This window comes from Saccopteryx bilineata, chromosome 4 (assembly GCF_036850765.1).
Source record: "Saccopteryx bilineata isolate mSacBil1 chromosome 4, mSacBil1_pri_phased_curated, whole genome shotgun sequence".
NCBI classification, from domain to species: Eukaryota; Metazoa; Chordata; class Mammalia; order Chiroptera; family Emballonuridae; genus Saccopteryx; species Saccopteryx bilineata.
Genome location: NC_089493.1, coordinates 203,597,435 through 203,613,189, shown reverse-complemented (window position 1 = coordinate 203,613,189; position 15,755 = coordinate 203,597,435). Strand labels below are relative to the sequence as shown.

Below are 15,755 nucleotides of genomic sequence, written 5' to 3'. Positions count from 1 at the left end.
TGCGCGCTGCTCTATTGCTCAGCAACTGAGCCATTTCTCTTTATCACCTGAAGCAGAGGCCACAGAGCCATCCTCAGTGCCCAAGGCCAACTCGCTGGAACTAATAGAGCCATGGCTGCGGGAGAGAGAGAGAGAGAGAGAGAGAGAGAGAGAGAGAGAAAGAGAGAGAGAGAGAGAGGGAGGGAGAGAGAAGCATGTGGGGGAGAGGTGGAGAAGCAAGCAGATGGGTGCTTCTCATTGTGTCACTGGCCCTGAGACTAGATGGGTGCTTCTCAACTGTGTGCCTTGACTGGGAATCTAACTGGGGACGTCCACATGCTGGGCTGACCAGCAAGGGCCACATGTTACTTTTAAACTCAGAATGAAACAGTTATTGGGGCCCTGGCCGGTTGGCTCAGCAGTAGAACGTTGGCCTGGCGTGCAGGGGACCCGGGTTCGATTCCCGGCCAGGGCACATAGGAGAAGCGCCCATTTGCTTCTCCACCCCCCCTCCTTCCTCTCTGTCTCTCTCTTCCCCTCCCGCAGCCAAGGCTCCATTGGAGCAAAGATGGCCCGGGCGCTGGGGCTGGTGGGCAGAGCGTCGCCCCCTGGTGGGCGTGCCGGGTGGATCCCGGTCAGGCGCATGCGGGAGTCTGTCTGACTGTCTCTCCCCGTTTCCAGCTTCAGAAAAATACAAAAAAAAGAAACAGTTATTGGATTTATATTTTTTGTACAAAACAGTATCAAAAGTTTTAGACACAAGACTACGTCTGTGGTACAGCCATTATGCAACAGATCTCTATCTTTAAAAAAAGATTGAAATTTCTACGTGTATAAATATGGTTACTAATAATGGAAGGCGGAGGCCTATAACCAGGACTAGGTTCTGTGACCTAAAGCCTTTCCTCTGAATAATAGGGAAGAACCGACTGCTTATTGTAGGTGTGCTTCTTATGTTTTCATAAACATTGTAAGTGTGTTCTGAGATGTGTTCCATTTACTTTTTATTGTTTTCTTAAGTGAGAAGTGGGGAGGCAGAGAGACAGACTCCCACATGAGCCCCAACTGGGACTCATCCAGCAAGCCCTCTTTGGGGCAGTGCTCTGCCCATCTGGGCTATTGCTCTGATGGTTGGCAACCGAGCTATTTTAGCACCTGAGGTGATGCCATGGAGCAATCCTCAGCACCCGGGGCTAACTTGCTCCCACTGAGCCATGGCTGTGGGAGGGGAAGAGAGAGATAGAGAGAGAGAAAGGAGAGAGGGAGGGGTGAAGAAGCAGATGGTCGCTTCCCCTGTGTGCCCTGACTGGGAATCAAACCCAGGACTTCCACATTCCAGCTGACGCTTTACCACTGAGCCTACTTTTTATTTTTATTTTATTTTTTTGTGACAGAGACAGAGAGAGAGACAGATAGGGACAGAGAGACAGGAAGAAGAGAGATGAGAAGCATCAATTCTTCATTATGCCTCCTTAGTCTCCTTAGTTGATTACTTTCTCATATGTGCCTTGACCAGGGGGCTACAGCAGAGCAAGTGACCCCTTGCTCAAGCCAGCAACCTTGGGCTCAAGCCAGTGACCTTGGGGTCATGTTTATGATCCCATGTTAAAGCCAGTGACCCCATGCTCAAGCCGGCAAACTCAGGGTATCAAACCTGGGTCCTCTGTGCCCCAGTCCAATGCTCTATCCATTGTGCCACTGCCTGGTCAGGCTACTTTTTATTTTTTATTTGCTGATTTGACAGAAGTAAAAAAAGCAGCGAGAGAGAGGGGGAGAGAGAGAGAGAGGGAGAGAGCGAGAGAGAGAGAGAGAGAGAGAGAGAGACATTGATTTGTTTTTCTACTGATTCATGCATTTCTTGGTTGGTTTTTGTATATGTCCTGACTGGGGATCAAGCCTGAAACCTTGGCATTTCAGAATTATGCTCTAACCATCAGAGCTACCCAGCCAGGACTGTGTTTCAGTTCTGTTTCTAACTGTGTAAACATCTGTTTGATTGATCAATACCGAATTAAATCTGATCGATAAGAAGTACTGAATTACATATGTATTATACTGACAGATTCTTTCTTTTTAAAAATTGTTTCAGTGTTCAGTAGTACTCAAACTAGCAGTGAGATTTTAAATATCCCTTTAGCAGCAACCTTTCTACATGCCCGGAAAATTAGAGGGGCTTTTTTTCCTCTACCAATTCTATTGTTCAGCATTTTCTTTCTTTCCACATTGGGCCGTGTTGTCAAGGGCACCTGGAGTTCAAGCTTCCTTTCTCCTGGGGCAGGCTGCAGTTGGGCTGAATTTCACATGTTGTGTTCTAGTTGTGAGTCATTTTGGCAGTTATTGAAGGATGGCTATAACTTCATAGACAGTAGTTTCATTTAATCTTCAGATAAGTAGTGCAGAACAAGCTAACCTCTTTTAAATTAAAAAAAAATTATTTTGTCCATAGGGATCAAAATTCCTTTTTTTTTCATTTTATTTTTTAAAATTTATTTTTTAATTACAGTTGACATACAATACTATATTAGTTTCAGGTATACAACATAGTGATTAGACATTAATTAACTTACAAAGGGATCAACATTTTTGAAATTTAAAATAATAGACTACATAGTCTGGGAATTACAAATTTATCAGTAAGCAGTCTTTTTTAAAAATGACTGCTATTTGCATGTAAAATATGCACTTAGAAAAGCATGGCTTATAACTTCAAAAACTATCTAAAATCACATTCATTTTTTAATGGCTAACTGTCTATTCCTAGAGATGATTCTACATAGAGAAGTATGTCTAAACAGATCCTTACTCTGTCATTTGCTCATTCTTATAGTAGTCCTTTCAGGATTCTTCTGAAGTGGAAGCTTATAATTTACCAACGTAATTACTGATTTCTGCACGGATTCATGCTGTAATATGTAGCATAGTGTGCCGGCTTAAACAGGTGACTGTAGGTCATTTTTTTAAAAGATTTTATTTATTGATTTTAGAGAGAGGGGGGAGAGAGAGAGAGGAGAGGGTAGGGGAGGAGCGGGAAGCATCAACTTGTAGTAGTTGCTTCTTTATGTGCCTTGACCAGGCAAGCCGGGGATTTCGATCTGGCAACCTTAGCATTCTAGGTTGATGCTTTATCCACTGTACCACCACAGGTCAGACTTCTTTTTATCCAAAACCTTTTGGCAAATGGGTATGCTTAAGTTGTCTCATCTGTTTATGTGTTTTTCCCACTTTGTGCTTAGGTATATACGTAGTTTTTTTCTTGATTAGGAAAGATAGGGCAGGATCAAAGGGAGCAAAGCTAATGTTTAAACCAGGGGTCCCCAAACCTTTTACACAGGGGCCAGTTCACTGTCCCTCAGACCGCTGGAGGGCCGGACTATAAAAAAAAAACTATGAACAAATCCCTATGCACACTACACATATCTTATTTTAAAATAAAAAAAAACAAAAAACAAAATGGGAACAAATACAATATTTAAAATAAAGAACAAGTAAATTTAAATCAACAAACTGACCAGTATTTCTTTTCTTTTCTTTTTTTTTTTTTTTTTTTTTTTTTTTTTTTTTTTCATTTTTCTGAAGCTGGAAACAGGGAGAGACAGTCAGACAGACTCCCGCATGCGCCCGACCGGGATCCACCCGGCACGCCCACCAGGGGCGACACTCTGCCCACCAGGGGGCGATGCTCTGCCCATCCTGGGCGTTGCCATGTTGCGACCAGAGCCACTCTAGCACCTGGGGCAGAGGCCACAGAGCCATCCCCAGCGCCCGGGCCATCTCTGCTCCAATGGAGCCTTGGCTGCGGGAGGGGAAGAGAGAGACAGAGAGGAAAGCGCGGCGGAGGGGTGGAGAAGCAAATGGGCGCTTCTCCTGTGTGCCCTGGCCGGGAATCGAACCCGGGTCCTCCGCACGCTAGGCCGACGCTCTACCGCTGAGCCAACCGGCCAGGGCTGACCAGTATTTCAATGGGAACTATGGGCCTGCTTTTGGCTAATGAGATGGTCAATGTCCGGTTCCATATTTGTCACTGCTAGCCGTAACAAGTGATATGACATGCTTCCGGAGCCGTGACGTGTGCATCCTGCATCACCGGAAGTAGTACTGTACCTGAACGACGCTGCACTTTGCGGCACCGCCACATACAGTAAGTACTCCAGGAGCACAGCATCTGCATCCTGTGCTCCTCTCACTGACCACCAATGAGAGAGGTGCCCCTTCAGGAATTGCGGCGTGGGCCGCTGGATAAATGGCCTCAGGGGGCTGCATGTGGCCCACAGGCCGTAGTATGGGGACCCCTGGTTTAAACTATCATCCAAAGCCAGAAAGAGCTGTAGCCAGATAGAGGCCACACTGAATGATAAGAACCCAAGTGGTAGTGGTGATGAAAAGGTGTGACTGGCTGCATATACACCTGTGTGGAGAGGTGGCTGGTGAACTGTTTAGGACAGTCTGAGCAGCTATCCTGCTGGGGGACCACCGCTTCCCGTGGTCTGGAAACTAGACTCATGGATACTAAGAGTATGTTAGCTTTCTTAGCAACTACATAGTCAATATAACTTGCATGTTTTTTAAAAAATAAACATTTTTAAACAAGACTTGCCATCAGGTTAGATTTCTTCTGTCTTATTATAGATTTGTATCTGACTTTTTAAATCTTGACCCTGGGACTTCCCATTTCTCCTTGTGAACTTTCAGCTTTCTCACTCTGGCACGTTGCTCAGCCTGTCCAGACAATGCTGAATTCTGTCTGACCCAGTCATCTGTCACATCAGCCGTCCCTCTGGTCTGCGTGCTGTTCCTCAATACTTGTGCTCATCAGTCATTTGGGTTTTTGAGTCGTTCACTGGCCGTTTCTGTTCAGCCTCCCCTTGTCATTCTCCGAGTCCTCTTAGCAACCAAGGGTGCGTCAGCCTTTGTAGGTGGCCAGAGGGCAAAGGGTTGGAGTCTGTGCCAAGATACAGAGGAAGCTAATCTTACCCATGACCTCGACCTCATTAACATTGTGCTGGAACCAAGAGAGCCAGCATTCCATGGTGTTGTTTGACTGCATTGTCTCTGCTGATTTGTGGTCATGGGTCTATACTCCCGCTTCTGAGGGAGGCAGATATGATGGCCAGATGAGAGTGTAGGAGATGATCAGTACTTACTATGTTCTTATAACTACCCTTGAGTTGTGCTTTGGTTTGTCAGCTGGTCATTGGGCTCTACTGCTGCTGATTTGGCCTCTGGGCAAGCCAAGATTGACCAGATGTTAGTGCAAAGAGTGAGGGAAGAAGGCCTCTTGGAGTCTGGGGCATCAGTGGGTGGACTGACGACCTGGGTGTCCCACAGGTGGGGTCAAGTCTCACATCACTACTCTCCATGCTTTAAAGCAGGGCCCCTCAAACTTGGATGTGAAAAAGAATTACCCGAAATCTTTTTAAAGTGCAGACTGATTCAGCAGGCCTGGGTGGGGCCTGGGATTCTGAAGTTCTGACAAGCCCTCCCTGATGTTGATGCTGCTGGTTCTGTGGACCATGTGAGTAGCAAGACCTCACATAAAGCTGGGATGTGAGTAAGACGATGCGATAGTCACTGAAGGCTGAAAGCTGAAAAGGCTGGTCTCTGGAAGGCGTCTGTGGGTCTAACACAAAATTGGTTGCTTGCTATTCAGGGCTGGTCTCTGTTGGGATGAGACTGAAGTCTGTCAGCCCTGTCCCTTCCATTTGGGCCCTTACCAGCCTGAGTAGCTGTGCAGGAGGAGATGATGGTCTTCCAGGCAGGATATAGTTAAAAGAAGAGGTTTTGTTTTGCTAAGTTTGAGTTACACTGATTTCCTCATTACATCCTGATTATATATAATTTGAACTATATAAAGAAGGTTCTAACTTCCTCTGATTAAGCCTGCATTTTCTCATACACCCTAGATAACACTTTGAAGTTATGTGATTACAAAGTTTTTTAAAAGTTACCTATTGTCTCATTTAGAGCAGTGGTCCCCAACCCCCAGGCCGTGGACCGGTACTGGTCCGTGACCATTTGGTACCAGTCCGCAGAGAAAGAATAAATAACTTACATTATTTCCATTTTATTTATATTTAAGTCTGAATGATGTTTTATTTTTAAAAAAATGACCAGATTCCCTCTGTTACATCCGTCTAAGACTCACTCTTGATGCTTGTCTTGGTCACGTGATACATTTATCCGTCCCACCCTAAAGGCCGGTCCGTGAAAATATTTTCTGACATTAAACCGGTCCGTGGCCCAAAAAAGGTTGGGGACCACTGATTTAGAGCATTATTTCTAAAACTTGCCTGATGCTCTGCTGGAGTGCTGGCTGGACATACACGTTCTCAGACCCAACTCTGCAGTTTTGACTTTATAGGCCTGGGATGGGTCCTGGGAGTCTGTATTTTTTAAAAACATAGTATCTAGATGCTTCTTATCGGCAGGTTTTAGAAACACCAGGTTATAGAAACATCCATTTAGAAGCCCATCTGTGTGAGCATGTGGTTCTGGCAGGGCCTGAGGGGCGCCTTCCCTGGTCTTTCCTTGGCCTCTTGGGTGCTCCTCAGTGAAGGCTGGCTTCTGTCCCATTGGCTCCACTTCCGTCTTTATCTCGACACATGCTTTTATTCTTACAGAGAGGCTCTTATCTTGCTTGGATGGGACCAAATCAGAGAGTCCTTTGTCAGCAGTGTAAGAAGTCAATTCTGAAGCCGTTATTTTTAGGAAGGTTATACAGACACCGATTATTAAGTGCTTTCAGCCATTCTTTTAAAAAAGTGGGCTATAAGCTTTGGGCCTTTGCAGACGTCTAGGAATGTCTTGAGACCAACTTTTCCCACTTTCTCCCCTTCTTTGGTTCAGACACTGGGGATAACACATGCCCCTTTCCTATGCCGACCAGAATTGAATGAAGGGCCCTTCACCCTCCACGGGCAATTTGGCTCTGTTCCAGGTGAGTTGACAGAGGAGCTGGACTTTCCACATCTTTGTGTCAATATTAATCTTTGTTTCTACAAATGCAGGGTCCAGCTCAGCACCACCATAGGCGCAGAGTCAGCTCGTGAAACAGACGAAGTGGAGCATGGGGGTGTGATGAGGTTAGGGGCTGTGTGAGGGTTCCTTATCCAAAACATGGAATTCACGGACTGCTGTGCCTAAAATTCTAAAACGAGAGGAATTTGGGCGAAACATTTCTCTTTAAACCTCTTATTCAACATGTAAGCATCCATAGGACAGATAATGTATTAGTTATTTATACCTTAGCAGCAATCATTTCATAAAACCCTTCTCAAGATAGCTAAGGGTGTAATTTTGACGGGTGTGGGATGGGCACTGTGCAGGGCCACAGAGGGCCGGGAGGCACAGGTGTCCAGGGAAGCGCAGGCGGAGCCCAGGGTGCCTGGGAGGGCGCTAGGCATAGCTGGTTCTCATTCAGTGTGTGTGTGTGTGTGTGTGTGTGTGTGTGTGTGTGTGTGTGTGTGTAACAGGGGCTTTAGTATCCTTGATGATGTGTCTCTGCCCTACCTCTATCTAATATGGCCATTTCACATATACTTGCCCAGATCAAAACGAAAAGCCAGGTGCTTTATATATGAAAACTAAGGTTAAACACCATAATTGTACTTGAAATTATTTTGCTCTTTTTTAGTTTATTTTGGGGGGGGGAGCGAAAGAGAGAAAAGTATTAATTCATTGTTCCACTTAGTTGTGCCATTGATGGCTTCTCATTTGTGCCCTGACTGGGGCTCGACTTGGTGACCTTGGAGGTTGGCTGGTACCCTTGGGAATGTGCTGATGACCTCAAGATTGGTGACCCTGGAATCAAGCCAGTGACCCCAGGATTGAACCAGCAATGACACTCTGGGGCATTGCTCTGCACACTGCACCACTAGCCACAGCCCTAGTCTATTTAGTTTTGAGAGAGAAGCTTGGAAAACGGTCCTTTCTTTACCTACCTAACAAGTGAACTTGGCAAGCAGCAGAAACCTTCCTTCTTCCACCAAGAGGCCTTTCCCTGTCAGTTTTGAGGACAAGGGATTGACTCCTCCCAGACCCCCTGGCACTTAGAAAGTGTGCTTTTCTGCTTTCTCTCTCATATCTGTAAGGGTGTTCACATTTTTCAGAAGCCCTCAGCCTCCTTTGACCTCTCTGGGGTCAGCTGGTGCCTCTGCCAGGCTCCTTGTCCCCTTGTAGCTACATCGAGGTCATGACGGCACCTCTTCACTTTGTAGACTGTCAGCTCTCTGCGAGCAGGGAACCTGTTACTTCTGTGTGACTGCCAGCTTGGCATGGTTTCTGTTATATAGAGGGTTTCTTAATCATTCTGTGAAGTAGCTATTGCAGGCGAGGAAACTGAATCCCAGGTAGAGTGAGGACGTGGATTACTCATCCTGCCTCTGAGTATAACTCTGTGACCCTAGCCAGGTTTTCTGCTCTGAGACCAAGGAGCCTGAGGCATGATTTTTAGGTCTCTACTGGGGCTATTAGAAGACTGGCTATTCCAAGTTAACAAAAATGACTTTTTCCTATTGTTTTTTAGGTAAACTGGGAAGCAGACTGTTGAGTTCACAGCTGGCCTGTGGCTTTGCCTGTCATTAAGGAGCTCCTTCTCAGTCAGGTAAGGGATTGGTTCCTGGACCTCCTCACGCTCAGGCTGGTTGTAGGAAAATTCTAGCTATGACGATACACTCTGCTAACCACCCAAAGTCTTCATTTAGTTAAAGGAAAATCCTTAAATGTTGGGAAACATCCCTCAGAAAGGTGTAACATGGTCCTCTGGCCTGTGGAGACCTATCGGGTGAAGATGTTTACCTGACTGGCTTTCTCCTGGGCATTGCTGGCCTTCTTATCCCCTAATGCTCTTCCTTTGTGCTGGGTACTCTTCTCCCCTCAATCTCAGCTGGTACTTCAGAATCCCTTTTCCTCTTTAAGACCCTGCCCAGATTTCACTTGTTACATATCAGACTGTCTGCTCCTCTGCTCACACACAGGCTGCACTCTCCCCGCTGAGCTGAGCGTCTCTCTGCTGCTTGCAGGTCTCCCACCCCCCACCCCCACCCCCCGCGGTCTGTGAGTTCCCCGCCTGCGCCTGCGTGGTGGCTGGAGCGCAGCAGACTTCCGATGAGTGAGTGCTGGGGTGAGGGAAACGCCCTGGCACACAGAAATCATCACGTGTTCCTACACCAGTGACACGATTTGTAGAGTGACTCTTTGGATTCATTACATGGCCATTTGCTCACATAGCCACACATAATTGAGAATTTGTCATAATATATTGTCAATGGGAGTTTAGATTCTTCTATTGAAAAGGGTAAGTCAGGAGATTTTGTGTTCTTGTCTTCCTCTTGAGCAGTATGGCAATATGTGATGCTAGACTATGGAGCAGTAATGTAAGAAATGACAGCCTGCAGCCCTTCGGCTGCCCTGGGAGAGACAGCTGCCAGCCGGACCCTAGAAGCCCTGGTCAGCAGCAAGGGAGTAAGCAATAGACTTTCCCCGGTAACAACCCAGAGGAAATAAGAATATTCCTGAGTAGCTTAAGCATTTGTTTTAAAACATAGTTTAGGTTTAAATAATTTCAACAAAAACCTTTTCAATGTGTGCATTTCAGTTTTCTCTGTACTTCTTAGTATGTTGGGCTCTTTGAGAGGCGCACTGATTGGCCCGACACCCTTTTGCTTCACCCTGTGGACCCCAGGGTGGTGTTTCCCCGAATGTGGGAGCCAGGATGGGCCCCGCCTTTCAGAAATGGGTGGGTGCCTGAGTGTTCATGGCAGCTGTGGGAGGGGGTGCTTAAGCCTAACCAAAGACCACTGTCACATCGGAGAACGTGGTCTTGAGTTTTTGCTCCTGCTTTGTTTTTGTTTGTTTGTTTGTTTGTTTGTTTTCTTAGTCAGCAGAGACAGAGAGAGAGGAACAGATAGGGACAGAGAGGCAGGAAGGGAGAGAGATGAGAAGGGTCAATTCTTTGTGGCAGCACCTTAGTTGTTCATTGATTGCTTTCTCATATGTGCCTTAACTACAGCAGAGTCAGTGACCCTTGCTCAAGCCAGTGACCTTGGGCTCAAGACAGCGACCATGGGGTCATGTCTATGATCCCATGCTCAAACCAGTGACCCTGCATTCAAGCTGGTGAGCCTGTGCTCAAGCCGACAACCTCAGGGTTTTGAACCTGGGTCCTCTGAATCCCAGTTCGACACTCTATTCACTGCACCCAGTTGATCAGGCTGTTCCTGCTTTCCTATCCTGTTTTTATATCAATACTGCTCATTATTCAGCCTTTCCAGTTGTTTTGTTTGGGTGTGTGCAGCACAAAAGCAAAGAGAAAGAAGTTACCTTTTGGTTTCTGCTGTATTTTCCACAGCCTAGTAGTGGAACTAGCCAGCAAGGCCCAGTACAAAGTATCACAGAGCCATGGTTTCTTCTGCGTGGTGCTGAGCCCAGTCACACAGCTGCCTGAGGGGAATTTAGGGAAAGACAAGGCAGTGTATGAAGTTTTCTTCTCAGCTGTCCCTGTTCATGTTCTCAGATTCTCCAAGGACTTGGGTAAAGTGAGGACTTCAGCTTTCCCCTGGAATTTCTAGTCCCCATGGAATCACTTCATTTGTCATACTTGAAAAATAAACTAAGAAAATAAATTGCAGTTGAAAAGCCCAGATGTTAAAATACGAGTGTGTTTTAGCTTTTTACTAGGTTTTGGAATTTGAGGTATTGCTAACTATCTTGTGTTGCACCATCTGTGCAGAAACTGAATGCAAGGTAATGGCTGTGTGTCTGCTCTTCACCCTGCTGAACACAAGGGGAGTGGTTACCAATTAATAAGAATTAGCAACTTATTGAGCTTCAGGGAGAGATTGATTCTCAGACTGCCTCCTATTTTAGAACTCAATTCTAATCAGTTTGGAAAAAAATGAGGTAGTTCTAAGCCATCAAACTACTGAGCTGTTTCCTGTCCTCACAGGGGTTCTCACACACTCAGACACACTTCACACAGCTCTCTGATTCAGTCTTGATTACCCCAATCATCCTAATTAGAAAGGCCAAGAAGTTCTTGAAACTTGTGTTTGGATTTCTAATATGGTACTCTTCTTTCTTGCAATGAACTATGTATTGTTCTAAAGACGGGACGGTCAGCACCTCAGCAGGAGAATTTGTGTATCAGGTTGTGTGTGGGCACCTCCGTGTGTCATATAGCTGATTTGGAGTATTGGCTTTGATCCGAAGACACTGTCCAGCATGGGCCCCTTGTGTCCACAGTAGACATTGAGAGTATTTGGAGCAAAGGCGACTAGGGGACATAGCAACTGTCTGCTGGTCTCAGACTCCAGTGTCATTAACATACTGGTCTCTGACTGGAGATTTCCTTTATTGCTGAAATACATGAGAACCCAGACTGCAGTTGGCAGACAGACACACACACACACAAAATAAGTAAATGGCACATCCCCACTCAGATGTCTGTCTTTTTCAGGTGAAACCTTTATCTTTTCTTCTTATAAAAGAAGCAAAGTCTTCAAAATAGGCTTTCAAATTTCATTGTGAAGCACTAGGTGTTGACATCTCGGGGAAAAGTTTGCTTTTTCTCATTTCCAGAGCACAGTCAATGCCTCATTTAGGAGCCACTTTTTACTTTGATCAGACTACTTGTCAGCTGTGATTTGCTCGTTGTTGTTTTATCTACTATGTTTTGTTGATTTGAAAGAAAACTTATATAAGTTCTTGTTTCCAGGAAAAGTTGGTTTTAAATGGAATATCTTAAAGTTTTACTTTATAAACGGTTTGGAGGTGTTGTTTTGATCACTCTCATGTCCTCTTTCAGTTAAGAGATGACTGTTTTCTGTTTCTTAGCATCTTTTTACGGACCTAAGTTGGAAGGAAGCCTTTGGATGACTAGTTAGTAAAAGTTTTTCAAGTAGGCTAAGGAGAGTGAAAACACTTCCTCTTTAATTTCTTTTACTGACAAAGACTAAATACCCTGTATTTTAAATGATCCCTTTTCTCTCTAGAGCAGGGGTCCCCAAACTTTTTACACAGGGGGCCAGTTCACTGTCCCTCAGACCGTTGGAGGGCCAGACTATAAAAAAAACTATGAACAAATCCCTATGCACACTGCACATATCTTATTTTAAAGTAAAAAAACAAAACGGGAACAAATACAATATTTAAAATAAAGAACAAGTAAATCTAAATCAACAAACTGACCACTATTTCAATGGGAACTATGCTCCTCTCACAGACCACCAATGAAAGAGGTGCCCCTTCCGGAAGTGTGGTGGGGGCCGGATAAATGGCCTCAGGGGGCCGCATGCGGCCCGCGGGCCGTAGTTTGGGGACCCCTGCTCTAGAGCATTCCTTTTGTGGAACAGTTGTTGAGGCTTCCAGAATTCTGTTCTCTCAGGTTCCTTCTTCAAAGGTGAAGGAAGTTGGCTTCTTTAGACCAAACCATTGATGCTTATTTTTCTCCTCCTTTATACCCTGATGGACAGTCTCAGGTGCTCACCTCCCTGCTTTTATCTGCCTGCCTGGTGTTGCTGCAGAGAAGCCTTACATTCTGAAACCATCCTGGTACCCTTCTGGTTACAATCTGAAAAAGAACACAAATAGCCGAAGCTCCCTCTGCAACCCAGCAGGCTGGGAAAATAGTTTTCATCCTCCTTGTTTCTGGGTTCAAAGTACATGTAACTTTTTATGGGGGTGACCGGCCCTCCCAAGGTGCTGCTTTGAGTGAGCCTGGGCTTAGCCTGGTGGACAATTAATCAGGAACCTCCTCCTTCTGCCTTCGCCTTTCTGGCTGAGTTGACATTATGCTTTGAGTGAGAAGGGACTGCTGCTCCTTTGAGCGGGAGCACCAGGCCGGGGGTGGGGAAACATTTGATCTTGTTCAAAGGGATGTCTCTGAAGCATGAAGATTGAACTGATTGTGACCCCACCCTGTGGGAAGGAGAAGTGCTCTCTGGGGAACCGGCTTGGAGGAAGAAGCCGACAATTGCTAATCCCATTGGCCTGTGGGTCTTCAGGGTCTCATATCCTTTTAAAAGAGAAAGAATTGAGGTTGAAGGTAATAAAATCAACCTTAAATTAGAGGAGCAGGGGGTCATTTTATCTAATTTTGTGGTTGTTACTGAGGAATAAAAGGCAGAGGAGATAATTTCATTAGCTCCTTTGAGATTTTTATCCCAGTGTCACGCATTGGGGGCGCATTCAAGCCTCCGAGCCTCTGAGGGCTGCCATCTTCTTCCCAGGAAACCTACAGCAGGATTCCAGCGCACCAGGGAGGGTTTGGAAGGGCACACTGATCGTTTCGGGCATAATGGTCAGGAACATGGCATTTCTCCTACCCTGAAAGAGAGTTAGGGGCTTAAAATGGCTGCTGCAGGTCCCGCCATTGTACTCTGCCAGTTACTTAGGAGCATGGCATTCATACTAGAAATAAATCGCCAGACAAGAGAGCTTGTTTGGAGTTGGGATGTTGTCTTCTACATCTAAGGAAGGCTTGCCAGTTGTCTGTTGTTGATGTGATTTATTTAGGGCATGATGGTCATCAAGTTTCTTTGAGCTGAGCAGTGTTCGAAGTGTTAAACCACGTGGTCGGGAGTTCATGCTGAGAGCCATGCCTTCTGTTTGGCATGGTCCTGTTCCCAATGTATGTTCATTCCTGCTGGCTCATAAAGGCCCTGCTCTTTAAGCAGGGATATCCCTTCATAGTTACCGAGACGAGAGTATGGCCAGGAGAGGTTATGTGCCTGGCCTTAGGGCTCCGAGTAGGAGGTGGGGGACCTGGGATTCTATCAGTGGACTTACAACTTTCAAATGAAGTCCTCAGTGATTGTAATTAGAAGAAATGAAGCAGACCTGTGGTGGCACAGTGGATAAAGCGTCGACCTGGAAATGCTGAGGTTGCCGGTTCGAAATCCTGGGCTTGCCTGGTCAAGGCACATATGGGAGTTGATGCTTCCAGCTCCTCCCCCCTTCTCTCTGTTTCTCTCTCTCCCTCTCTCTCCTCTCTAAAATGAATAAATAATTTAAAAAATTAAAAAAAAAAAGAAAAAATGAAGCAAAGACTAGGAGGAAGTGAATGCTAAAGTGTCCTCCAAGAGAAGGAAGAGGAAGTATGTTGACTAGACACAGTTTTCTGTAACAGCCAGCAACTGACACCATTCCCCAAAGCAGCCTGGATTCTTTCTGAAGGGACCATAGGGATCAAGGTGGGCAGTGCAAGGGAGGTGGGAGTAGGGGAGACTGGAGAGGGGTGGATGGGAAGAGCTCTTTGTGTATCTGGAACAGTCATAGGCAAAGTGTTGTGTACCTTCTGGAGTGCCTGTGCCTGTGACCAGAACAGGCAGAGGCACCTACTGTTTACATCGCAGCCTCTTGCTGGCTCCTTTCCAGGCCCAGCCTTTCCCATACCCATCATCATGCACACTGTCTCATGTCTGATTGCTCTACAGCAGGGGTCCCCAAACTACAGCCCGCGGGCCGCATGCGGCCCCCTGAGACCATTTATCCGGCCCCCGCTGCACTTCCGGAAGGGGCACCTCTTTCATTGGTGGTCAGTGAGAGGAGCATAGTTCCCATTGAAATACTGGTCAGTTTGTTAATTTAAATTTACTTGTTCTTTATTTTAAATATTGTATTTGTTCCCGTTTTGTTTTTTTACTTTAAAATAAGATATGTGCAGTGTGCATAGGAATTTGTTCATAGTTTTTTTTATAGTCCGGCCCTCCAACGGTCTGAGGGACAGTGAACTGGCCCTCTGTGTAAAAAGTTTGGGGACCCCTGGGCGAGAGCCTCCGTGCCTTGGCCATGTGCTGTTCCGTTCCTTCATTACTCTGCCTAATCAGAAGTTGGCCGTACTTCAGTGCCTCTTAAAGCTTTTCTCTCTAACTGTGTCCAGGAAGTTGAAATGCAGTGTCAGAAATGATGTGAGTTGATGAAGAAGAAATAAACAAACTCAGGCAACATGTGAGGAAGCCTTGGCAGCCCTGCTTCTGTTTTTCTGTAATTTTGATCAGAAGGAACCAGATTTTCTCCACGTGGAAGGAATATGGCTGTGGGGGTCCCTGTGCCAAAGAGCCTGAGATGTGCAAGTGGGCTTTCTAGATCAGGGCTCCACTTAGTCTATTAAACATTGGGATGAAAATGAGTCGTTTATGCTTGGCAGGATGGATATAAGTCACACATCTGCAGCCTGAGCTATATATGTATGTGGAGTAAAAATAGCATCTGTTCAGGGAAGTAGAACATTCCAGAATGCTTCAGTCCCCTCTTGGCCCCAAAGCAGACTGGAGAATAGGTGAGCTGGGAGGGACTTGAAAGAGCTTCCTGTAGAAGTCCTTTCATTTCTGCTATTGACACTAAATGACTTGATTATAACCCCATGAGGACAGGGATCCTGGTCTGTCTTGTTTATTTACCTTCATATCTTTGGTCTCCAGCATATCTCAGGTGCTTAGTATGTACCTGTTGGGTGAATGAATGATATGAATGAAGATATGACTTCAGACTCCTAGTCCAGTGCTCTTTGAAAATTTTATAGTCCAAAGTCTATGAAAGGGGTGCCAAGTGGCTTTTATGTAACTGAGGCTTTCTTGTGATTGTGTGTAGATTAGAAAATTGTGATGTAACAAAATTAAACTGCCACTTGGTGGTCTGTGTCAGTGGTCCCCCCTGGAGGTGGGCAGAGCCTGGGCTGTGAGGTGGTAATGGCCCCATTCACACATTCTTCCTGGGTAAATCAAGACAACTATGGAACAAATAGGCTTGAAGTTGCTCCTCTTCTAAAGGCTGAGAGCCCA

The 15,755-nt window shown here is 45.8% G+C and overlaps 1 protein-coding gene across 2 annotated transcripts in view; it reads left to right on the top strand.

Annotated features, from left to right (window-relative positions):
• Positions 1–15,755, top strand: part of LHFPL2 (LHFPL tetraspan subfamily member 2) — a 190,273-nt gene that overhangs the window by 9,912 nt on the left and 164,606 nt on the right. For both annotated transcript variants that reach the window (XM_066273631.1, XM_066273632.1), the window contains exon 2: positions 8,501–8,578. The gene's annotated coding sequence lies outside the window, so the exon portion shown is untranslated. The remainder of the gene's footprint in view (positions 1–8,500; positions 8,579–15,755) is intronic.